Source organism: Lepus europaeus, chromosome 8 (genome assembly GCF_033115175.1).
Source record: "Lepus europaeus isolate LE1 chromosome 8, mLepTim1.pri, whole genome shotgun sequence".
NCBI classification, from domain to species: domain Eukaryota; kingdom Metazoa; phylum Chordata; class Mammalia; order Lagomorpha; family Leporidae; genus Lepus; species Lepus europaeus.
In genome coordinates, this window is record NC_084834.1 from 26,281,626 (window position 1) to 26,308,938 (window position 27,313).

General features: G+C 40.3%; 1 protein-coding gene across 7 annotated transcripts in view; it reads right to left on the reverse strand.

Annotated features, from left to right (window-relative positions):
- Positions 1-27,313, reverse strand: part of FHIP1A (FHF complex subunit HOOK interacting protein 1A) — a 307,163-nt gene that overhangs the window by 129,954 nt on the left and 149,896 nt on the right. The gene's annotated exons all lie outside the window — the stretch shown is intronic.

Genomic DNA, 27,313 nt, shown 5'->3' on the forward strand with positions numbered 1-27,313 from the left:
AAGGGAACTAGGTATGCTTAACACACACTCCCAAATATAATTCCACTTGCTTAGGCTAAAAGAGCTGTTCCTGTCCCTGTGCACATCACTGTCACTTATATGGTTCAGAGAACAAATTATCATTAAAAGTAGAAGAGGTTAAAATTCAGAGTCAAAACAACATGAACAATATAATTTAGCAAAAATATCAGCATCTCAAAACCTTTGAGATCAAAAACATTATGCTGAAGTACGCACCTAGAGTACTGCCTTAAACCTGCCTACTGACATCTTTCTTTTCTGAACCTCTTCATTTAACTCTTTTTTTCTCTACGGTGATATCACAGATTTCTGCTTTATTCTGTAGTTATTTCAGAACCAAATCCAGGTCTCATTGAAGGCAGTGATCATATCCTGCATTACTCATGGGTTGACTCAATAAGCACTTAACTCAAGTGCCCAAGATGTGCAATGGGGGATATGAAAATAAAATCCAATGGCAGGACACAGGGCAGAGGCAGTTCACTGTCGCAGATGTCAGCAAGTAATAAGCAGCCACCAGGGAGAAGGGCTGCCACCTACAGGGTCCGGAGGAACTGGATGGCAGGGAGAAGGAACTGATGTGAAGTCATCATCACGGTGAGGATTAGCAATGGCTTCATGAAGGAGAGGCTCCTTCATCAAACCCCATGTTTGTAAAGACATACATCTGAGAGTGACAGAAGGAAGCAATTCATCTAAGCAAATGAGAAGTGTGTTAATAAAAACATAATGTGATTCCTTACATTCCAGCCCGAAATTAAACATTTCCATTTGTTTGCTGCTTTGTTTTGCCATAAGGTCAATAGAAGAGTGCTGTCGGAATTTGTACCTATCCCAAATCCAACTGTTAGGAAGATTAAAAGTTTGACAGGGCAAAATAATGGCTTGATGAGGCAATAACCACTGGTTAACTAGTTGCTACTATGGCCACAATGTATCAGTCTAGAAAATATGAGGTTTTAGCCACTTTAGATACTGTATTTCCTTAAGTAAGAGCTAGCTGTGTGAATGAAATCCAATTGGTTAATAACTCCAATACATATGACAAAGATAAACAAAACTGATTATTCTGCTAGTAAGAATGAAAAAAAAATCCATAAACATTAACCATTTAATATATTCCAATTTATCACCTTATGCTAAGAAAGGGGTTGACTCCCGGTTTTATAAAACTTCTACAGACCATGCACATACACTCCATGCATTATGATCACAGACTTTTCCTTAGATAATTATAATAAAAAGCACATTTCTGGGTGTGCAATTTTAAGGATCTGTGACTTAGCCAGGCTTGGAATTTAATACTAGAATAAATCACATTAAGAATCAGGTAAATTGTACAAGTAAAGTGGTTCTCTTTTTACAGGGTTATGTGCCAAACTTTCTTAACACACACACGCACACGCACACACACACACAGAGACATGGGGAAAACAGATTACCTTTTGTACAACTATGCATCTACTTTAAGACTTTATTCATCATAAGAGATTATCTGAAGATCTTTCCACATTGCCTTACCCTTTCACTGAATTCCGAGAGTTAACAGCACCCTTAATGGATGCTGAGATGTTCCGCTAATCCCTCCAGAGCTGAAAGATGTATTCTTCCTGCCACTAGGACTACTGCTGGCTGACTGTTCTCCTCAGCAACTGATCTGTACTGAAGGTAGCAGTTTTGCCTGAGATTATAACCTGCTCTTGAGAGCAACCCATACCTATGTCTAAGAAAAAAAACGTGACCCCCTACTCCAACTCTGGACATGCTGATGGGACACCCCAGATCCAGAGTTCCCTATAGGGGCAGTCCAGGTCTTGAGTCAAATTTGATGGCAGTCCACCCTCACCTCTGTCCAGCCCTGTTTCTACTCTCCCCCAGAGGTGCTGAGTCAGCACACCCTAACTCCCACATGCAAACAGTGGCCTCAGAGTCTGCATTCCAGGGTAACGTGCAGCAAGGACCACCACTAACAGTCAGCTAAGAAATTATATGTTTACGATTATTAAAGATACTTTGAAAGAAAAATGATAGTTCCTTAAGAAGAACCAGAATTCTACTACCTGGTACAACTCTTCCAACATGATCATCACCTTTGCTAGGCAAACAAAAACAAACCAAGGCTGCTTCGATAAGCTCAAACAAAATTTTACAACATCCAGATTTTTACAGTGCTAAATAACTGACAAATCCTTTGTTTGAAAAAATTACAGAGAGGGTGAATCAGGGAAAAAGAGATCTTCATCCCTTGGTTTATTCCCCAAATGGCCAGGGCTGGGCCAGGCTAAAGATAGGAACCTAGAACTCCATCCAGGTCTCCCTTGTGGGTAGAAGGGCCCAAGGACTTGGGCCATCTTCCATTGCTTTCCCATGCACTTTATCAGTGGGCTGGACTGGAAGTGAACCAGCAGGGACACGATCCAGCACCCATATGGAATGCTGGCATCACAGGCAGTGACTTAACCTGCTGTGCCACATCACGGGTCCCAAAAAGGCAACATTTTGTGTTATACAAAGTAGAAATGCTCTGTGTACTTTCATTATCATTTAAAAAGTAATTCTTCTTCCTGTTAGACTGTTGGGTCATCTTGATAACTTTAAAATAAACAAGTATCATAAATAGGATAACAAGAAAAATAAGTTAACCCAGACTCTCACTTTTTCTTGCAAAAATAAACTATTTTCAGGGGCCACTGTTGTGGGATATCCCCAAAGGTACCAGTTTGAGTCCTGGCTGCTCCACTTTCCACCCAGCTCCCTGCTAATGTGCCTGGGAAAGCAGCAGAGGGTGGTCCAAGTGCTTGGATATCTCTACCTCATGGGAGACTCCAGTGAAGCTCCAGGCTCCTGGCTTCAGCCTGGCCCAGCTCCAGCCAATGTGGCCATCTGGGGAGCGAACCAGCAGGTGGAAGACCTCTCTCCCTGTCTTTATTTCTAACTATGCCTTTCAAATAAATAAATAAATCTTAAATAAATACTAAATCTTTTTCAAAAATATTTCAAGCCTCTGGTGGCCTGGGAAAGTAGAAGATGGCCCTGTTCCCATGTGGGAGATCTGGATGAGGCTCCTAGCTCCTGGCTTCAGCCTGGCCCAGCCCGTTGCAGCCATGTGGGGAGTAAACTAGCAGAGGAAAGACGTCTCTATTTCTCTCTGCCTCTGCCTCTCCCACTCTGTAACCCTTTCAAATAAATAAATAAAACCTTAAAAAAAAACTTGTAAAAAAGTGGAATTAAAAGATAAATTTATAAAATAAGAGAGAGAGAGAGAGAAAACTGTGTTCCTGGAAACTAGCTAAACTATTAAATCTCTCTCTGGTACTTCCAAAACAGTTGTCATTACAACACAGCACAAAGAACACTGGACCTGGATTCAGAATTCCTGTTACCCAGTCCAGATGTTGGCACTGACCTGTGGCATGGGAGAATGAGATGCCACCAGATTAGTAATTAAGGGCACTGGCTGGTTAGCCAAGGAGACCCAGGTAAAAGCACGAGCTTCAACAGGAGCTCTGGGACCTGGGCAGGACATTAAGCCTCTCCAAGCTTAATGCCTCATCTATAAAGAAGAGATGATCATAATGGTGCCTACCTCATGGGGCTACAGGGGATATTAAATGTGGCACTCAGGGTAAGGGCTCAGCACAGTGTCTGTCTCATTACAACCACTCATAAAAGTGAGCTATTGCTATTGACTTTTTTTTCCATCTGTGCCTACCAGAATCTAAGAACTTTGGGGAGAAGCAGTGCTTCAGGCATTTAGAAAATAATGAATATTAAAACTCTCTAAGGGTGTCAATTCATGACTTTTATCAGATTTATATCATAGATTTCCAGAAAAGATTTTGTTGAGGTGGGGAGGGGGAAGAGTGTCTAAGAAAGTTCAAAGAACACTGGACTAGATGATCTTGGAGCCTGAGCCTTAGCGTTCTGCGAGTCTGTGAGGGCTGCTCCGAAAGCAGCTCTCCTCTTGGAACTGCCATTTACACACTGAAGTAGAGAAGTGTGTTTCAGCTATTTCAGAGAAAAATCCTCTCAGATTCCACTGTATCTGCAGGTACTTCAGCCATTTCTCGCATATACAGGATACAACTGATGGCCTACAGTCCTTAAGGACAACTCTTTAGGGAACAAGATACAAACATAGCCAATCAATGGCACCACTGCACAAAAGGTGTCACACTACTCTCCCAGGGCTTCTGGGAGAAGTATTGTAACCAGAATTGCCATCCTGGAGAAATGCCACCCAAACTTCTACTGCAGGGAGAAGCAGCAAGGCAGAGAATGGCTGTATCTACCTGCACTGATGAAGCATGCACCAAAGAGAATGTCTTTGCCACTGGAACCTGAAACCTAGAATTTCCCCCTGGCTCTTGAATCCTCAGTATGCAAAGAAATAAAGTCTAGGCTCTAAAACAGCTGCAAAAGGTTTTTGGTTTTGAGACAAAGACTCTGATTAAACCTGAATGTTTTCATGGCCTCCCCTTGTTAACACGGAATGTGTGCTTTCCTATTAGCAGGCAAGCCAAGGACTGAATCACCACCCCCTGGTGGCATTTCCAGAACAAATCGTGGCTGGCATGTTCCTCAGTCCTGAGTAAGATTGCTTGGTACTCTTCAGCTCTCAGCTTAGACGTCCCCATCACTGGCAAGCATCCTCAGAAAAACCCTTTTTTTTTTTTTGCCCCATAAAACTACAAACTCTATGAAGACAAACTCTATGTGTTTGTTCACTGCAGCATCTACTTATACAATGCCTGTCACATAACAGGCCCTTTAGAAATATTTGGGTGATTTATCAAATGAATAAGCAAAGGAGAGGGCAAGAGGGTTGGTGTGCCAAAAATTTAAGCCCAGTTTTATCTATCATTTCCATGATGTTTAAACAATTGTAATGTATTCCCAAAAGACAAATGGGATAGCTATTAGAGATAATTATCTTCAAGAAGTTCCTTTTCTAAGCTTCTCATCCAAAAGCATACTGAATAGTATTAAGGCATTAACCTCTCCCTAAAGGCAAGAGGTTTTTCAAAGCTGGTTTCCTTTTTGACTGTCTATTTTTATCAGGAAATTTTAATTCCCCAAGATAATTCTTATAATCAATTTATAATATCTTTTGTTGTTTGTTAAGCATGGGAGAGGTGATAAATGCAGATTATTCTGAGACTAAGAACAAGAAGGAAATATTTTGCCTTTGTAAGTTTAGTCAACCTTATTGGCAATAAAGGTGAGATACAGGTTTAACATGTGCTCCCAGCCTTGGAACTTCTAACCATTTTTATGGCTTAATCACAACAATACCAAAAAAGATGAACTGCACAAGAGTCACTGCATTTACCTTTCATTCCACATTGCTGATATACAGAAATAATAACCCCATGCTACCCAGACCTCCCTCGGAAATCAAGTGCTCTTTAGGGAAATGCAAAGATAATTAAGTACAGTGAGGACTTGCACACTTTGGAATCTTTAGGAAAGGTCTGTGCTAAAATGATCATTCAGGGGCCAGAGTTGTGGCACAGCAGGTTAAGCCACCAACATCCATATGGGTGCCTGTTCAAGTCTTGGATGCCCACTTCTGATCCAACTCTCAGCTAATGTGCCTGGGAAAGCAAGGGAGGATGACCCAAGTGCTTGGGCCCTGCACCCACATGGGAAACCTGGAAGGAGTTGTAGGTTCCTGGCTTCAGGCTGGCACAGCCCCAGCTACTGCAACCATTTGGAAAGTAAAGCAACAGATAGAAGATTGATGTCTGTCTCTCTCCCTCTTCTCTCATTCTGTTTCTCTCTTTCTCTCTCTTACCCTGCCTTTCAAATAAATAAATAAATAAATTTTTTTTCTTTAAAAACCAATGGTTCAGAGGACTAGTTCCAGGAGCAAGATTAAGCAAAGCTGAGTCAGCTTTCAGGGATTAACTTGCAGTAAATCTCTTCTCAAAACCATGGTAAAATAAGGCCACACAGTCAGACACTGTAACTACCACATGAAGACATACTAGTAAGGAACCTGTTAGCGCAAGGTACTGAACTAGCTCATGGGATCTGAGGCCTCTGTCTGTGAAGGACAGGCCATATTTCAGACCATCACACTCTTTCCATGCAATCAGAGTTAAACACTGGCACCTGGGAACTCTGAGTGCAAAGGAAGAATCAAATGGTGAAAGCTGGATGGAATGATTAAGTTAATCAGAATTCCTTTACTTTAGCCCCAAAGAGTTGGAAACATTATTTTGTTCTATGGTCATAAGCTATACAATGGGGGTAAACACTTCATGGGAAATGCAACTAAAGGATAAATTTATTTTAGTAGAAAATAATTTTGATATCCATGCATATGAAGCATCTTCAAAGAATCTGTGGGAAATATATATTACAAAACTCTGCATGGATTTCAAAGTAGTTTTTTTTTTCAACAAAATAAATTTATCTTTTAATTCCATTTCTTCATGAGCGTTTTGAAGTAGCCTCGTACACCTCCAAATCTGGCTGTCTATGTCTCACTGTGAGTGAAGCCAGAGGAAGGAATGTGGATTGACTAAGGCAAACGAGAAACAATGTGACATAATGAAAAATAAATGAGTTTGAAAACTGAAAACCTAATACTCACTCTACTCCTGAACAGCTCTATGAACCTGGACAAGTTACTTAAGCTCCTTGCGTCTCACTCCCTTTATCTTCAAAACACGGGGCTATATTAAATGATTTGCAGTCTCCTTCCTTTAGTTTCTAAATCCTACAATGCTATGCAGTCCATCAAATCACCACTCAATATCAACTCAATATCAACTCATGGACTGCCAGGCATTTTCATTCTAAGAACTTTAGGTTCAATGAAATTTGAGCCACGATCTTTGCCCTGTATCATCTACCACATTAGCAAAAGTTATGAAAATTTTAGCAGTCATCAAATACTGTGAAACACCCTGGAGTTCCCTACTACAGAGAAGTAATAAATTCATACAAATCTTTTGAAAACATACCAAAAGTCTTTTTTTTAAGGCCATGGTCATTGATATATTTCACTGTAGAAATGTTTGCAATCATTTTTTTTAAAAAACTGGAATATGTCCACCATAGACAAACTGAATAAGCAACTAAATTATTTGCATCCATTATAATGGTGATTTAAAATAATACTTAAGTGCCGGCGCCATGGCTCACTTGGCTAATCCTCTGCCTGTGGCACCGGCATCCCATATGGGCACTGGTTTCTAATCCTGGTTGCTTCTCTTCCAGTCCAGCTCTCTGCTGTGGCTCGGGAAGGCAGTGGAGGATGGCCCAAGTGCTTGGGCCCTGCCCCGCATGGGAGACCAGGAGGAGGCACCTGGCTCCTGGCTTCAGATCAGCGCAGCACACTGGCCACAAGGCGCCGGCCGTAGCGGTCATTTGGGGAGTAAACCAATGGAAGGAAAACCTTTCTCTCTGTCTCGCTCTCTATCTATAACTCTGTCAAATAAATTTTTAAAAAAAAATGGAAGTGGTGGCAATTCTTTTCTGATACAGTTTTCCTGAGGGCTAAAGTCATACAAGAAAGAGTTTGAGGACAGTATCCTCGTGACACATAGTAAGCAGAATCTAAGAGCAAACATAATTACTATGAGATCATTTTAGGCAACATAATAATAGTTCACCCTTTTGCTAAATTCTTACTATGTGTCAGATACATACACAACTCACATATCACAAGTCTATAAAGGAAGAACTATCATTACACCAAATCTATAGATGAGAAATCTAAGGCGCAGAGAGGTTAACTTCCTGAGGAAAAAGGCTGATGGACCCCAGGAAAGCTGACAACAGTGGCTATACGCGGACCCAAGGCACCACTCTGTAGGAAGCAGTAAATGACCTCGCCATGGGTAAATGACTTATTTTCCAAGAGGATAGGAACTATCACTGACAGAGGGTATGGAACTGGATAATGAAGGTCAGGCAAGAGGGTTAAGCTCTAATTCATCAGGCAACTGGGAGCTCATGGAGAATGCTGAGCCAAGGACATAAGAGGAATGGAAGGAAATTAGTTGGGCAGATAAACATGGGATAAGCTAGCATGAGGCAAAAGAGGCTGCTGGAAGTGAGGGAAAGGGAGAGAATATTACAAACAAAGCAGGTGGTGTGGAGTTGAGGGACTGAGCCAGGTGATAGCAAAGAGTATAAAGTTAAGCAAACCAAAAACACCAAAGAGAAAATTGAGAACTTACAAACACTAAGTACATGGAGCAACAAAGGGGCAGGGGGACAAGTCCACTTAAAGATGGACAAGAAGTGTTACCTTCTATTGTGATTTCTATGAATTTTGTTAAATGTTTTGTGTAATTACTTATGTTTAAAGCATTTCATTTTAAAAACCTAACCAACTGCAGCAAAAAAACAAAGCATCACACAACATTGTGCTCTGCAAAAGCCATGCTTGGTGACAGAAAAAAAATGAATGTACTACAATGAGTGACAAAAGTGATTAGTGAGGAATCACAGTACATAAACATCTAAGGTGCAAATGAAGTGGTTGTTCACAAAATCAAGACATACAGCCCACTAATATCTAATACCAACAAACAGCCCAGGTCTGATAACATCTCCCAGCATAAAGGCAGCTGATTTTCCCCTTGTTTTTAGAGACAGCTAGAGCTTGCCAACAACAACAACAACAAAATCTGTGATTGATCTAATTAGCTTGCTGAACTGAGGGAAAAACAGTGTGCCAAAATCATGTATACTCACAGATTACTTCTTCCAGGACAAAGCACTGCTGCCTAAAAACCTATTCTTCCTTCAACTTAGACATTCACACTCATTAAAAGGGAGGAAACCCGGCAGTCCTCAGCATGTAGGAGCTTAATGAATATTATTGGATAGTGATGACACAGACATGAGCTTCAAGAGAATGAGCTCTCACGGCACAAAAGAGGAAGAAACATAAAGGACTGCAAAAATGTCCTCGCAGTGGCTGAACTCCAATTACCAGCTCAGGCTGGACAATTTTACCACATTATGCCTGCATTAACATCCCCACTCTCAGCTTAATGGTTTATTAATGGAACCGATAATGCTTCTGTTCACTCGAGGTTATTAGCAAACTCGAGGTTGGCAAACTCATTCATTCATTCAATAAACATTCTTGAGCACTTCTCATTCACAGGTAATACGTGATTATCCAGACTTTTGTTGCTAATGCAAGACAGGATCTAAAAACCAGTTAGATATGCTTTTAAAAAATCCTCAATGGGAAGAGATGAATAATCTAGAGAAGAGTGACAACACTGGCTTCATCTAAATAGGCTGCTGATCACAAAAGGCAGCTGACTCACCTGTTACCGTTAGGGGGTACACATATTTCCAAAAAGCAAATTTTCTTCTTCAGGGAGGAGAATATTATTCAACTGTGTCTCTCTCATGGACTCAGGCCAGAGTCAATACAGCATAAATAACACCTTATATACTTGTTTATCCAAATTGTCTTTCCTGCTCTACCTTCAACATCACTCAGTCCAGGAAGCCATAGAAACTCTTGTTCCCAGAGCTCTGGGTGGGCTGGAAATAACCAAGCAGCTAGGCAGCCTGCCTGACTCAGGAAAGCAAGATACATGCCGAGGACACGCCAGAAGTCATTTTCTAAACTTCTCATTTTCACCACTCAGATCATATCTCAAATGTGTTATCAGTTCCTGTCTGAAGGATAGTTTATTCCAGCCAATTTTCCTGCTATAGAGTATTTTGAATGCTCCTGAACCTGAGAAATAAATCACCTTGTATCATCTTATATTGACTAATAAGCAACATTTATGAGAAACATAAGAAATTTTTTCACAGGAAAATGAAGTGTCTATTTCATCAAATGTATCATTGATATTTAAGTACTTGAAAAACTAAAAATAGATAAAGTGTAGTATAAAATGAGAATCAAACTTAAAATTTCAATAAGAATTTTCATTAAGAATAAGCCTTCTTTTTTAATGTTTATTTTCATCCAATTAAAAGGCAGAGCCAGAGAGAAGGAAAACTTCCACTTGCTGGTTCACTCCCCATAATGCCCACAACAGTAAGGGTTGGGCCTGGCCAAACTCAAGATCCCAGAATTCCATCTGAGTCTCCCACAGGGGTGGCAGGGGCCCAAACATTTTATCTATCATCTACTACCTCCAAGGATGCATCAGCTGAGAGCTAAACCAGAAATGGTGCAGCCAGGATTCAACCAGCACTCCAATACAGGATGTAGGTATCAAAAGTGGAAGCTTAATCTGCTATACCACAGCACCCAACACTCAATAAGGATTTTTTAGGTATTCATAGATATTTTGCTTAACAGCACAAAATAGTGCTGTTTCTCAAAAGAGAAACTCAAACTCTCTTCAACGTGGCTACAGACTAGTCTTGGATAATCATCTATCCAATTTTGCTAGCATACAGTTCCATGGGATGGAACAACTGAATAAATCCTACTGCAATTGGGATGATGGTAGGCAGATCAATGGAAAATTTCACTTAAAGCACGGAATCATTAAAAACGACACATGAGTATATCTTAAATTATCTTATCACGAAACACAAAAAAGCAAATTTATTTTCCAATATTTTCACGTAGACTATGGCTATTTCTTCAAGTACAGATCTAAGTTCAAAGTAATCTTTCTTGCATAAACCTCATGCCTAATGCATAATCTATAATTTCCTATTTGGGCTACTTGAAGTTGAGAAAAATCTCAGAATAAATCATTCTTGGTGTTCAAAATATCCATATTTCAGCATCTTTCCCAATCATTTAGAGTTTTCTCTTCCACATTCAATTTGACAGCAATATATATTTTTTATATCTTTTTTAAACTTTTATTTAATAAATATAAATTTCCAAAGTACAACTTTTGGATTATAGTGGCTTTCCCCCCCCCAACACCTTCCTCCCCCCACTCCCCAGCCATCCCATCTCCCACTCCCTCTCCCATCCCATTCTCCATCAAGATTCATTTTTAATTATCTTTTTATACAGAAGATCAACTTAGTATATACTAAGTAAAGATTTCAACAGTTTGCACCAACGTAGATACACAAAGTATGAAGTACTGTTTGAAGACTAGTTTTACCGTTAATTCTCTAGTATAACACATTAAGGACAGAGATTCTACATGTGGAGTAGATGCACAGTGACTCCTGTTGTTGATTGATACTCTTGTTTATGGCGTCAGTGATCACCTGAGGCTCTTGTCACGAGCTGCCAAGGCTATGGAAGCCTCTCGAGTTCACAAACTCCGATCTTATTTAGACAAGGCCATAGTCAAAATGGAAGTTCTCTCCTCCCTTCAGAGAAAGGTATCTCCCTCTTTGATGGCCCCTTCTTTCAGCTGGGATCTCATTCACAGAGATCTTTCATTTAGGGTTTTTTGTTGTTGTTGTGGTGTGTGTTTTTTTTTTGTTGTTTTTGTTTTTGTTTTTGTTTTGGCCACAGTGTCTTGGCTTTTCAGGCCTGAGAAACTCTCATGGGCTTTTTAGCCAGATCCAAATGATTCTGAGGCCAGAGTGCTATTTAGGACATCTGCCATTCTATGAGTCTGCTGTGTATCCCACTTTCCATGTTGCATTGTTCTCTCCTTTTTATTTTTTTTTAAACTTTTATTTAGTAAATATAAATTTCCAAAGTACGGTTTATGGATTACAATGGCTATCCCCCCGCAGAACTTCCCCTCCCATCCGCACTCCTCCCATCTCCTACTCCCTCTCCCATTCCATTCATATCAAGATTCATTTTAAATTATCTTTATATACAGAAGATCGATTTAGTATATATTAAGTAAAGACTTCATCAGTTTGCACCCACACAGAACATAAAGTGTAAAATACTGTTTCAGTACTAGTTATAGCATTAATTCACATTGGACAACACATTAAGGACAGAGATCCCACATAAGGAGTAAGTACACAGTGACTCTTGTTGTTGACTTAACAATTTGACACTCTTGTTTATGGCGTCAGTAATCTCCCTAGTCTCTAGTCATGAGTTTCCAAGGCTATGGAAGCCTCTTGAGTTCGCTGACTTCAATCTTATTTAGACAAGGTCATAGTCAAAGTGGAAGTTCTCTCCTCCCTTCAGAGAAAAGTACCTCCTTCTTTGATGGCCCGTTCTTTCTAATGGGATCTCACTCGCAGAGACCTTTCATTTAGGACTTTTTTTTTTTTCTTTTTTTTTTTTTGCCAGAGCGTTTGACAGCAATATATTTTAGCAAGTTAACTTTATTTCATCTTTTCAAAGAATTCAACTTCACAAAACAACTTTCTTTTCCCATAAACATTTCATCCAGTTCATATGTTCTTTATCAAAATCATTTAATTACTGTTACAGTGCACACACTACTCAGCAATGGGAGAACCTTGAGATCTTTGACAGCACATTGGAAACAGCCAACCAAGCAGAGTACTCAGCCAGCAGTCAGTGTAATTCAGTGAGAATGGAAAGCACTGGCAATCCAGAGAACCACTCAGATTGGTTAAAAAAACTTCCTTTGTGGGGGCAGGCACCGTGGCGCAGCAGGTTAAGCCATCACTTGCAACACCTGCATCCCATATTGGAGTGCAGATTCAAATCCCAGCACCTACTCTTCAATCCAGCTTCCTGCAAATGCATCCTGGGGATCAACAGGTGATGATGGTTCAAGTTCTTGGGCCCATGCCACCCAGGTCAGAGACTCAGACGGAGTTCCTGGCTCCTAGCTTTGGCCTAGCTCAACCCTGGCTGTTGTGGGCGTTCAGGGAGTGAGCTAGCAGATGGAAGTTATCTGCCCCTTTTCCATCTCTGTTGTTCTGCTTTTCAAGTAGACTAAAATAAATAAACATTTTTTAAGTCTAGGAAGAAAATGAACTTCCTTTGCATTCTCAAAAGCTATTCTCAACTTTAAAGGTTATCTTCAGGCAAAGTTATTGTTACTTAGAGGAAATGTGAGTTAAATCTCTCATGGAGGGAACCTGCGTGTCTTTCTGTCACATTCCTTGTGAGAAAAAATGCCTTAGAGTCATTCTTTTTGAGAAAGGAAGCATCTACTGCTAACTACATAGCCTTAGGCTATCCCTAGAGTTTTCAGTTTTTACACTGGACAATAATCCCTAATAGACAGACTGGCAGAAAAACTGCTGGCCTTGAGCAGACCTCTAAAGAGAAAATTGACATGGAGCTTTTTTTTTAAAAGATTTTATTTATTTATTTGAGAGGTAGAGTTACAGACAGTGAGAGGGAGAGACAAAGAGGTCTTCCATCTGCTGGTTCACTCCCCAAATGGCCACAACAGCCAGAGCTGAACTGATCTGAAGGAGCCTCCTCCGGGTCTCCCACACAAGTGCAGGGGCCCAAGCGCCTGGGCCACCTTTTACTGCTTTCCCAGGCCATAGCAGAGAGCTGGATTGGAAGAGCAGCAGCCAGGACTTGAACTGGCACCCATATGGGATGACAGCGCCTAAGGCAGGGGATTAACCTAATGCGCCACAATGCCGGCTCCTGACATAGAGATTTGCAAACAGATTCTCCTTCCTTACATTCCTAAAAAGACCTGCTTTATACCTGCTAACAACCATTATGAATTGACAGCCAGAATACTGAATCCCACAGACTTTTCTAGCATTCATATTCCAGATTTGTCAGACTCCACCACTCCCTACTGTCTCACACATGCTGGACTTCAGTGGACATGCCTGTAAACGAGCTGAATATACAGTTCCACTGTAACTTGGTTACAAAGAACTCACAAAACTATCAGTTTAAGAAAAAAAAAACACAATCCAATTATAAAATTAGCAAAAGACATGAACAGTTACTTCACTAAAGAGATACAAAAGGCAATTAAACATATGAAAAGGTGTTAAACATTATTAGCTATTGGAGAATGCAAATTAAATCTGCAATGATATATCCCTGCACATCTATCAGAATAGCTTAAATAAAAAACAGTGACAATACTAAATATTGGTGAGGATATGAAGAAACAGATCACTCATACACTGCTGGTGGGAATGTAAAATGGTATAATCCCTCTGGGAAACATCTGGCAGTTTCTTCGAAAGCTAACCAAGTAACTACCATACGACCCAGAAACTGACACACTAGGGATTTATCCCAGAAAAATGAAAACTTATGTTAACACAATAGCTTATACACAAATGCTCACAACAGTTTTACTTCTAAGAACCAAAAACTACAATCAGGTGTCCTTTTTTTTTTTTTTTTTTTTTTTTTTGACAGGCAGAGTGGATAGTGAGAGAGAGAGAGAGACAGAGGGAGAGGTCTTCCTTTTTGCTGTTGGTTCACCCTCCAATGGCCGCTGTGGCCAGCGCATCACGCTGATCCGAAGCCAGGAGCCAGGTGCTTCTCCTGGTCTCCCGTGCGGGTGCAGGGCCCAAGCACTTGGGTCATCCTCCACTGCCTTCCCAGGCCATAGCAGAGAGCTGACCTGGAAGAGGGGCAACCGGGATAGAATCCGGCGCCCCAACCGGGACTAGAACCCGGTGTGCCGGCGCCGCAAGGCGGAGGATTAGCCTGTTAAGCCACAGCGCCGGCCTCAGGTGTCCTTCAACGGGTGAATGATTAGATAAATTATGATACAGCAATAACACAGAATACCACTCAGCACTAAAAACTAATGAACTACTGATACCTATAACAACTTGGCTGAACCTTCAGGAAATTAAGTTGAGCAAGAAATGTCAACCCCAAATGGTTGCACTGTATGATTGCATCTATGTAACATATTTTAGATGACAAAATTTTAGGATGGTTAGTGGTTGTTGAGGATTCTGTATGCGAAGTCTGAGGCACAGAGGGTAGGAGGAAGTGGTTTGATTATGAAAAAGCAATAGGAAGAACCCTTAGTGTGTTGTAACTACACAGTATCTTGACAGGGGTGGCAGATACACAAAGCTACAACAGGTGACAAACTTTACAAAACTTAATACAAACACACAAATGAATATAAGTAAATCTGGGGAAAACCTACAGATTATATCACTGTCACTATCTTGGTTATATTATAGCTTAGTTTTGTTAAATGTTACTATTGGGAGAAGCTAATTTAAGTGCACAAGGGATTTCTCTGTATTATTCTTACAACAGCACATGAATATCTAGTTACTGCAATAAAAATGTCTACCAAAAATTAAAAAGAGGAATTTGATCTCAAGTGTGTAGGTGCAAAGAGACACTGTATTCCTTCACCAGAAATATAAAATGGCACACAGCAATGCTAGCAAAAGTGAGAAGCATACACAAAACCTTTGACCTACAAATCCATTCCTAGTGTATTAATTTAAATTAGTAATTTATGATGTGTCAGTTAGTGGCAAGAGCATTTATTTCAATAGTGGCTTTTGTTATAAAGACTAGAAACAACTGCATGTGGAACATCCATGCTGTAAAGTTCTACCAAGTCATCAAAGTAATCTTTGGGAGTTAAACAGCTTGGAAAAGTGATCAAGATGGGACATACTCAGTTGTACCACAAATATTTAATCAATTCCGACTGTTTCAGGCATTATTCTTGTCCTGGGATCTTTGACATGACAAATGAGGCAGTCTCTTTACTTATTAAACTGTACAGTCCAGTGGATTGTTCTCTACTGAAAAGTGAAGAATATAGGTGAAAAAATACACATCTTTGTGAAAGGTTATAAGTACATATACACATATGCACATAAACAAACGTATACAAATATAAATATTCATATAATGTACACTTTGAAAGGATATAACCTAAAATGTCAATAGTGATTATTTCTGTGAAGTGAGATTGCATACATATTTTAATGGTTTTACTAGCTTATCTGAATATTCTAAATTTCTACAATTAGCCAGTATCACTAGTATGAATTTTTCTTCCTTACTGGAGAAAAAAGAACTGGTCCACAGAGAGTGCTTTTCTTTTCTTAATAACACATGGCATTTGAATGACATATTTAATGTTAAATATTCTTGCTAAACCAATCTACTAATGGCTGGATATTTAGTTTACCTCCAGGTTGTCAGTCTCTCAAACAGTGTGCAAGAAACATTCTTTTAACTAAACATTTGAGAATACCCATGATTTGGTCGTTCAGTTAAAATCCCAGAAATGTCAGCTCACGTGGTCTGGGCAAATGAAGTCTTTTGATGTAAGTGGATCCCAAAAAGCCCATTGCTTTATTCTCCCAATAATTAATGACCCCATTTCTCCATTAGCTCACTAATGCTGCTAACCAACACTAAGGATTAACTTGCTGTTGGATTCTCTGGAATTTCCCTTTTGGGAAAATAATTGTTTTAACAACAGATCAAAGTTTAAGAATTATGTGTCATTTAAATTAGAAAATCTGTCAACTTTGCTTAAATTGCAGAATTTTGTCAGATCCACTAAGTAAAATTTTTTTTTAAAAAATCTCTATATGATTCTATATTCCATTCAATGATCTTTGTGGATTCCTATCTGGCATCTCCAAATCTTCAGCCTACAGAGAAAAGCCTCCCCACCAAGAACTTCCAAGCTTAGGACAGAGGTGGCCTCTTCATAGTAATGTGACAATAAGTGAGACAGTGCCATAGCCCAGTGCCCAGCATATATGAAATGGTTCAAAAATGTTTGCTCTTAGAGTTCCTATTATAAGTAACACAGATTTAACAGAATATAATCAGAATTTAAGCGGCAGCTATTTCAATCTTCTTTTCATTCTACAGATGGGAAAACAACGGTTTGCATAGCTAGGCCTAGAACTCAGATCTCCTTGATGTCAGTCTGATACTTTTTCTCTAACACTATTTTGTTTGTTGATAGATTTTCTATGTACAGCCTGGAAGTTAGAGACACCTTAATTCTCACAATTACACTTAATCAAAGCAATCTGCAATTTAAAATTTAAGTCTAGGTGCTCAAAATATACTTGGCTTATAGATATCTCCCTGGTTAAATAATAATTCTCTAAAGCAGATATTTTAAGTTGCAGACTAAAAGCAAATGGTTTTCCATCCACCTCAGAAGATGATGAATGATTGATTATAAACCTTTACTCTGATACAGGGCTTCTGATTGCATTAGACAGAGGGCATGAAGACTAATTAAAAATGTTCATACATTCATCACTGCTGATTGTGCATAATCCACTGCTGAAAGTACAAGTGCGGTACCTTCTCTAAAATGACAGAGAAAACAGATGAATTTCCACTTAGAATTCCCAGAGGCTATCTGCCTTGATCTCAGGGTAAATGGGCTTTCCCTAACAACTTAAATCACAAACAGAATGACAGCTAAAAAACCCTATACCAAATTTTACTATTCTATCTGAGCAACGGCTGGCCAGACCTGGTCACATGGCACCTAATCAATAAATAATTACAGATGGATTGGTAAACAGGTTTACAGGCATACTTTAGGGATCTTTAAACTAATTTTTCTGGATGCCCACATAATTAGATGTCACAATATGTGTTCCAGTGCACTACGGAAATTCACCAAAAATAGCCCTAAAATTGGCATATATACACACACACACATATATATATATATAAGTATATATACACACGCACATATATATAACTATATACATATATTTTTCATATTCCAGCCCTATTGTAGGCTGTTTGTAGTAGTAATCACTTCTACTCTTTGAGGGTTACAATTACTATCAGTCACATGTTGCACTCACCAAGTTAAAATAATGACAGGTTCCTATAACAAGGAAAGAGGGGCATCCTCACCCCCATCCTCTAAGGAAACTGCCACTCACCACGTACCACAATCATCAGTATATGCCCTGAGCTGAAAAGGGAAGTTTGGGAGGAAGCCAATGGTCAATCTTTATTCTGTCACTCTTCAGGAGATTCTGCCCCCTCCTTTACTTCACCCCTATCCCAGAAAGTCATTACAGCTTCCACTCTGACTCAATTCAGGAAAGGCTAAGAGAGATCACCCATCAGGCTGCCAGAAAGTGCCCCAGTGCTTAATGAGCAAATACCAAATGTGGCCCCTCTGGATCTCTGCAGAGATTCCAAGGAGTGGAAAAAGGAATGTTCCATGAACCCTGCACAACAGGTAGCATGCTTGCAGAAGTGGCTTAAAATGCAAAATCCTATTGAGTTAAGATATTTGAAGTACTAGCTTTTGACCCATTTGAAGTATAAAGGATCTGACAAGTGAAAATAGATTAGAAATTACACAATCTGCATCAATAGAAAAGGGTTTTGAAATTAACAAAATTCAACACAACTACTATAAACCCAAGGTGGAAAAGGACAAAAATATCAATAACTCTGAGCTTCAAAAGTCATTCTGGTTTAAACAATAAAATGATACATCCAGCAAAAGATACACACCAATGAATGGCAAAATTGTTGTGTACCTTATCCAATCTCTGTTATTTTTTAAGATAGATTTATTTGTTTGTTTGTTTGTTTGTTTGTTTGAAAGGCAGAGTTACAGAACAGGAGAGGCAGAGAAAAGTCTTCCATCTGCTGGTTCACTCCCCAGATGGCTGCAATGGCCGGAACTGAAACCGATTCGAAGCCAGGAGCCAGGATCTTCTTCCAGGTCTCCCACTGCGGTGCAGGGGACCAAGGACGTGGGCCATCTTCTACTGCTTTCCCGGCCACAGCAGAGAACTGGATCGGATGTGGAGCAGCCAGGTCTCAATCAGGCGCCCATATGGGATGCCGGTGCTACAGGCGGCGGCTTTACCCACTACACCACAGCTCAGGCCCCCCCCCTTTATTTTATTCTTTATACATCTCTTACAGGGCCCTGGAGATCTAGATTCTAGCCCAGGCTCTATCTCTGTAGATGTCAACGTAATTGATGTAAGGAAGCATCAGTGGGCTTCCATTTGCCCAACAACTTATTCAACAAACTCTATTCTCCATCAGGTTCAGTACTGGTACAAGGAATAGCATCTTCAACAAGTCAAACATGGTCCTTGTCCTTACACGGCTCAATCTATAAAAATGAAAGATTAAGTATGACATCAACAGCCCCCTTCAGTTCTGAAGCTTTTATCCTTACTTTTTTTTCTCTTCTCAATCTTGTCATACTAACTTCACCTTTTCCATCCCTATTATTAATCACTTTTAATACCCACAAAACAGTGCCATATGATTTTATTTTCTAATAAAGAGCCTCGTTCATTAGGAAAAGAGAGAGGGGGACGGAGGGAGGGAGGGAGGGAAGGAGGGAGGGAGGAAGGGGAGAAGGAAGGAAATGCAATAGAGAGACTCTTAAAAACAACATGGACTCCAAAAAATTTAAAGCAGCATGTTTTTAGATGAACATAAAATTTGACTAAAGGTTATGGAAGAAAAACAGGGCAGAAGAGAAGAGAGAAACTGTAGTCAGCTCCTTGCTTCAAAAATTGGAACCTGATCTCATAGTCTGGTCACTGGGTCATTCAACCCTGATTGCTTAATGAAAGTGTGTGACTCAGCAGATATTACGCTGTAAGATTCCAAATGTCCCTAATTATGACCAAATAGCTGAAGCCCTTAAAAATTACACTTCACCCTATTTGAAAAGGGTTGCTGGTACATCATTAATTAAAACACCTCAGCTCCCAACTACATTAGAAGCATGATAATTATCTTCATACGAAATGTGCTTTATAACACTTCAAATGCTGCAAACCGTACGGTGACAACAGACTACAAACAAGAAGACCATGCACTAAGGCTCCTGTTCATCACTATGTTACTACAGATTAAAGTTAAGAGCTCCCCCCTTTGGGAATAAGGAGGATTAACAGTTCCGAGAAAGAAATGCAATAATTATCATTATTAAAATGTTAGCAGCACCTAACTTTTCCTGAGACATTATCATTTGCCATGCATTGCACTAAGTGCTTTTTTACATGCCCTGAACTCACAAGGGACTGAGTAAAGTGCCACAGGTTGTCCAGCCAGAATGTCAGAGCAGAGAAATGAACCTGTCTGTCTGGCTCCAAATCTATACTATTAATCATTACAATGTCACCAAAGAGGTAAGAAGGGACAGGGAGAGGGAGTTGGCCCCTGCAAACATTCTCCCAGAACATGGATTACAAGATTAAAACAGAACCACAGATGTTGAAATGCTAAACCACTAAAGAAGCTCAAACAGAATTCTAAAGATTCCTCAAACACTCATCAGAAAACTTGTCTTCCCTCCCAAGACATGTAGAATAGGAACAAAGAGAAATGAAAAGGCAGTAGCATTAGGAAAGAATAATTCACCAAAGTGTCCATCCGAAGACAGGCAGTGAAGTCTCAAGGGTGCCAGTTTTTTATCAAGCTATACATGTACCGTAAGCCTGCAGTGCCAGTTGCCAAGCTACAGCCCCAATCACAAGCCTCCGTGAGCTAGACAGCAACCATAACACCTAACAAGGAAGAGAACCTGGGCAGGGAAAATGAGCAGGACTGGTGGGGTCTACTCCAGAAATACTGCATCTCAGATAACACCTCTCAGTTTGAGAACCCCTGTAATCCAATCTTCAATTCAGTTGTACTACAGCGAGCACAGTAAGGAATCCAAGGCGTTGAGTTTTAACTATTTCTTTTCAATAATTGAAAATTCTGAATCTTTCTTACAAGGTCTTTTTCTAGAGACAGAAAAAATGAGACACTATCCTGATTATTGGGCACTAGGAAAAACAGTTCTGAAATCTTCAAGCCTCCATCCTCCAGGAATATAGAAAGGGCCAGCACCAGACATGAATTTTCAACATGGCTCTGCCTCATCTCCGAAGAACTCAAAATCTGAAAACATATAATGGCCTATTGGAGCCAAAATAAATCTGACTTCAAATCCCACCTCTGCTACCTACTAAGTCTATCACTTTTAAGCAAAATACTTAGCCCCACTGGGCCCCAATTTCCTCAGTTTTAAATAGGGGTAATAATCTCCATGTTACTGGTATCTGGGGGGCTCTTCACTCCAGTTGTGTACACCTTGCCATGGCCCCTCCCAAAGGACACTGGTAATATTCCCAGCCACTGCTTTGGGGCAGCTTTAGACAATGATTTTGTGCACGAAAACACATACATCATAACCTGCTGGTCATATGAAGCAGAACTGACAGAACCAAGGATGGGAATCTGATCTGTAGGCTGACCTTCAACATGTGGCATGCTTTAATGTCAGACATGATGATCAATTAGCTTAGCCATTCAAATTCTCACAGAGATCTGAACTCGAAAGCAAAAGCTGCTGAGGAACTGGCACTGAAGCAGGAAGGTCTGAGACAGGTTGGCAACTCAGAGAGTAGCCAGGTTATGAAGGAGCGGACCTCCAGAATGACAGCCCATGACTCCTCCATTTGGGCTCTCAGAACTAGTGGGAATCCCAACAGCCTTTTGATTCCAGCCTCTAGGTGTCCAGTTCCCTTGTGGCCCCTGCTCTCTTGAAGCCCAGCTGTTCCCTTTTCCTAGGATCTAACGATAAGCTTCTTGCCACCTGAGCTCACAGGTGTGTCTCTGTCATTTGCAAGCAGAGACAAGGCAGGTAAGGAGCCTACACCCACCTATGAAACCAGCCACTCAAGGGCAGAGAACCATTCACCATGACGCTGCTTTGTGGGACATCATTAAACAGGTTGGGAGGGAGGAGTGGCATAACCCATGTAGGTGAGAGGTGCTCAAGAGGCCTCTTACAGATGCAGGTGAGCAAAGGAAACACCCAGGTATCTTTCAGAAGTCCCACAGGGGCCAGTGCCATGGCGCAGCGGGTAAAGCCACTGCCTACAGTGCTGGCATCCCATATGGGTGCCTGTTCGAGTCCCTGCTGCTCCACTTCCCATCCAAAGCTCATGGCCTAGGACTGGTGCAGTTTGGGCTGGTGCAGCCAACTGGGGAGTGAACCAGCAGATGGAAAACATATCTCTCTCTCTCTCTCTCTCTGCCTCTCTGTAACTCTACCTTTGAAATAAATAAATAAATATTCCACGAAGTGAAACAGGGAACAGAACCCAGAAGCCCTCAGACCTTTGCCATCACATACAGGATCCTTTGTGTAGGGGGCGGGGGAAGCAGTGCATCTTGAGACAGCAACAAGGTCAAATGCTGCATCTTTCTCTGTGAGATCAATTTTGATTAAGGAATGAAAAAAGTTTTAAAACAAAAGCCAAAACAGTAGGCAAACCTTCTCTCTGCTCTCCCTCTCCTCCAAATACATAATTTGGAAAGTAAGAGCCAAAACAACAAGCTGCATCGGTTGTGCAGGAGCCGTAACATGAAGCCTTCCCCCCACTCACCTCCCCCTCCTCCTCCTAGCCTCGCCTCCAATCCCAAGCCAGTTTTCTGGAGCACTTTTAGGGTCCCTTTCCATTTATCATTTATTTTATTACCTGGCTAGTAACACAATTTGTTCCACTTCATGTTTTTTGGGTTAAATATGTGAGCTCCACATTTCAGCAGAATGGACACAGGTTTCAATAGACACCCTTGATGTACGCTTCATAGTGACCTGCTTCAGCTCCTCTCTCAAATTTGCATATAACATAGAAAATTTGTTTGCAGTATATTTAAAAGCTGCAGCAGAAAAGCACACCTGCATAAATCAAATCTGGTGAGGGAAACAGGGGTACCTGAACAACCCAAAGCATAATTTATCCAGATTTACTTTTTGTCAGACCACTACTCAACAAGGCTTGAAAACTGTTGGCTCCTGTAAGCTTTTCCTTCAGCCACCAAAAAAAAACAAACTCAAGAGCATCTGCTGTGTTGACAAAGTATTCACTTCTCACAGGGGCAGGAGAAGCAAAATTCAGATCTAAAGCCACTGGCCTGGGTCCCTGCAATATGTTATGAGAAATACCTGAGATAATAACACTTGGGCTTCTGTCGGAGCTACATGGTTTTTATTCTATTCTCTCATCCTACAAGATTCAATACCTTCCTGGCATTGAGTGGGAATAGCTCAAGGTGATAAGCAGTGAATCACAACAAACTCCATTGAGTTTTTTTTTCCAGGCTATAAATAAAATCAGACTCTTTGAAGCTAGTAAACCTTCTGAGGTCTGAACATCTCAAGGTTATTCATTTCTAAACCTCTTTGGGAAGGGTGTAAATACAAGGTTTATTATCAACAAAATTTTGTAATGCACAAAAATTCATATTTTAATTGTCAGGGCGTTATACTAAAGCACTGCAGGTCTTTAACTTTTCAATATCTATGTCACTAAATAGAACCTCTGTTTTCCAACAGGCTTGAGAAGCACAGAGGTGAACAGAAGACACCATCTTCAAGAAAAACCTATGGATCAGAATTGTTTTTATATGATGAAATTGATATAATGGACAGAATAACTTTAATTCCTCATTATGACACAAAGAAAATTTAAAATACAAATGCTACAGATGGCAAAACTGGGTAACAACAAATGAGGATTTTCAATTTGTTGGAGATTTCTGCAAAGATTCGCTTCTCTCCCCTCAACACCTCCAATTCAAGGGTGAGACCTGGCAGCCAATTTAGCATTGTATGAGCTTGGCTGCTGGCGGGCCTCCTTCCTTTGTTGACTGAACCCAAAATGGACTGAGCCAACCCAATTCTCTTTCTCAGGAACCTAAATCAGAAATGGAAAATGCTACATGTGTTCCTCCAGTTGCTTCAACAACCGGGACATAAACTCAGGAGCTCTCCAGCAGCAGTTTAGTTGTGTGAAGTGCAAGCCAGTTTAATAAGATAAAGCAAGCAAGCAGAATAGGAGGCTGAGCTGTCATTTCAATTCCTGGTTTGAGTTACAGCTGAGCCCAAGTTCCAACCCCTTTTTGATCACTTTCCTTTTTATTCAATCTAGTAGGTTCTCTTAATTTCCATCTATTTTAATCAGAGCTAGAGCAGCATATGCCTGGGATAAGGGTTAAGTAATGTTAGAATGATCCTTCAGCAAGTAAAAATGATCATCAAAATTCAGAGCCAGAAAACCCATTTTTGATCAAAAGAAATGGACTGACGTGCCATTTGAGAATTTGATTCCTTGTTCTGTCATGTATTTATTATATATCTCAGTACAAAATCAAAGAGCCTTGCTTTTCAATGTGTCAAATAGTAACACTTCCCTTCCAAGGGCATATCTTGCTGTCATTCCTTCCTGCCCCCAATCTTACTGACACACAGCAGCAAGTGGTTCGTGTGGCTTCCAACTGCTTGATATATCAAACTAAAACTTGATAAAGTATTGTGTCAATTAGTTCTGCAAACCCAACCACTGTCATACACCATTATGCTGAGGTCAACAGTTTATAGAGTCAATTTTCCCATTCACCATCCTTGGTCACTCCAAGTTGAGCACTTAGCACTTAGTAGTGCTTCCTTTCAGAAATGGCCTAAGAAGGATAAAGAGAAGGAGCCTAGAGTTTGGAGAGTGGGATATCAATCCTGATTTATTTATCAGTAAGCACATAATTTCTACAGATATAATTCTGTCCTTACTAAATTCAGATGCTGGGTTTGACTATTGGCTTTCAGGAATTTTTTTCCTGCCCCAATACATCTAAGAGGTATGGCAGAGAACATATGAAAGATTAAGTGATTATATTCTTAAAAATTAAAAAACGGGGCTGGCATTGTGGTGCAACAAGTTAATCACCACCTATGATGTAGCATCTCATACCACAGTACTGTTTCAAGACTCAGCTGCTCTGCTTCTGATCAGGCTCCCTGTTAACGCACCTGGGAAAGCAGGAGAAAATGATCCAAGTGCTTGGGCCCTTGTACCTGCTTGGAAGTTACAGGTTCCTGGCTTTGACCTGGGCCAGCCAAAGCCATTGTGGTCATTTAGGGAATGAACCAGAGGATGGAAGGGGTGGGTGGGTGTGTCTGCCTTGCAAATATATAATCTTTTTTAAATTAAAAACTGAAAAACAGGGGGAAAACCTGCCACAATAACATGAGTAAAATACTCAAAAAGTACCCTGGAAAAGGTAGAACTTGAGCTGTATCAGGAGGAGTAGGAAGGACAGAGATGGATGGAATGGTCTGGACTTCTGTCACTTAAGCTTTCCTTTACTTTTGTGTTGGTTTTGGACAAACAGCATTAATAAGCCACTGCAAGAAATACACATCAAGAAACTGTACTGGGAAGGAAAACACAACTATACTGGGAAGGAAAACAATTCTAAAAGTGCATTACATATTGAAAAAAGTTCTCTATAAGGCAAAGCACGATGCTACAGGGAAAAGTAAAAGTAAAAGGGCCGCTAGAGTCCAACCTCTATGAGGGCAGGGACCATATCTGCTTTGCTCTAAGAGAACTTGACTCAATAAATATTTGCTGAAAGAATACATAAACATGACTGTAAGAACTAGAGGTATGGGGGTGGGGACATTAATGGAGAATAAAAGGAGAGAGCATTTGTCCTTTCCCTTCGGGAACTCTATAAATATGGCATCAATTTCACTTACAAGGAGCCCTCCTAGGGATAATAGAGGGAAGGATGTAAACCTTACACAATAACCATTTTATACAATAAATGATCAAATCCCACTGTGTTAGCAAGTAAACAAATCTGTCACTTGACTCATTCTCTAGGCTGATGCATTAGCTAAGGATAAGCCTTTTAATAGAGAAGAATAAGTCATTCCACAATGGTAAGCCCCAAAACTCTCAGAAACATACATTAATTTGCTTCAAAATGCCATCTCCTCTTAAGTTGATTTTCTCCTCCAACTGCCTCAACCACAGGCAATTATGTCACATGTGCTAGATCCATGTGGTCCAAATGACAAACAGCTCCCTTAACCAAATGTATCACCATGGCAACAAACAGAGCGCATTTGCCATTCTCTACCTGCCGTGGCCCGATCAATTATTTAACATGCCTACACTACAGTGACACTGTATAAATGATCATGTTCATTAGCAGCAAGAATCAGCCCTGAGAAAATCACAAACACCAGACAGCTAAATTGATCACAAAACCACACAGGCTCTCCTTGAGAGTGATGTTAAAGATCACAGTGTAAAGGGAAGGAGGGAGGAAAAAACTGTTCTTAAGTTTCCACTTTAGAACTACATGAGTACACAATCTCTCAGTTCTTATTTTAAAAGGAGGGAGGAGAGAGAGATAAAGTAATTTTACACATATAAAGGAATGTCAAAATGTTTATGGAAAAATGGAATTAAAAGATAAATTTATTTGGGTTTAAAAAGGGTTTTTTTTTGAAATTCATGCATATAAGAGGTCTTCAAAAAGCTCATGAAAAACGAATATTATGAGGCGTAGGTGTTGTGGCACAGCAGGTCAAGCCACTGCCTGCAACGTCGGCATCCCATATCAAAGCAACAGTTCAAGTCCCAGCTGTCTTGCTTCTGATCCAACTCACTGCTAATGTTCCCGGGAAGATGGCCCAAATGCTTGGGCCCCTGCTAGCCAGGTGGGAGACACAGATGGAGTTCCTGGCTCCTATCTTCCACATGGCCCAGCCCCGGCTACTGCCCATTTAGGGAGTGAACCAGAGGATACCCACACTCACTTCCTCTCTCTCATTTCAAAAATTTTTTTCACCCAAATAAATTTATTTTAATTCTGTTTTTCATGAACCTTCTGAAGTACCCTCAAATAGCATACATTATCAAAAGTGGCTGAAAATAGGATAATTAGATGAGAAGATTATAAAGTCAAAGGATGAAATTCATCTTAAACTTGCTTATGTTATTTTGAGGTTTTTATCTGTCCCATTTTCTGGCTTATTTCTCACTAACAGAACAGGCAGGGGACTGGCACACTGGATACTGAAGGGAATGTGTGGCAGTCAGCAACCAGCTGTGACTGTGCTCTCTGTTCCAACCTGGAGAAATCTCCACTGACTTCCCGCAGAAGATTTCTGAACAGAGAACCACTGAGGATGTGCATTTCGTTCTGTGAGGAAAGAGATTTTTTTTTTTTTCCACAAAGAATAATAAAAGACTAAGTTCTGCCTAACAGTTCTGTAATTCACTCTGGGACACATCTCAAACCTTTAAGGCCAATACAACTAAAACCAGCAACGTAATTTTAAACCACCACATAAGTTTAATCCAACTAAGGTATGGGTTAGAGTGGTTCCCACACCTTGTATTAGCAATAATCCAGAAACTGGATCAGCATTGAAAGCTGGAATCAGCACTGGGGCTGGAATAGAGGGTAAATGGCTGTTTGATTCACTTTGTTCTTTTTCATGTCACCTTGCAGAAAAGGAAAGAGAAAAATGGGGTAGCCCTCCAAGAGATTCTAATTTACTTATAATAGATCATAGTCTGAAAATGAAAGATTCAGACATGAGTCTTCACATGGTTAAAAATAACTACATGGCCCAGAAAAGAAGTCTGTAATTTACTGACAAACGAAAAGGAATCT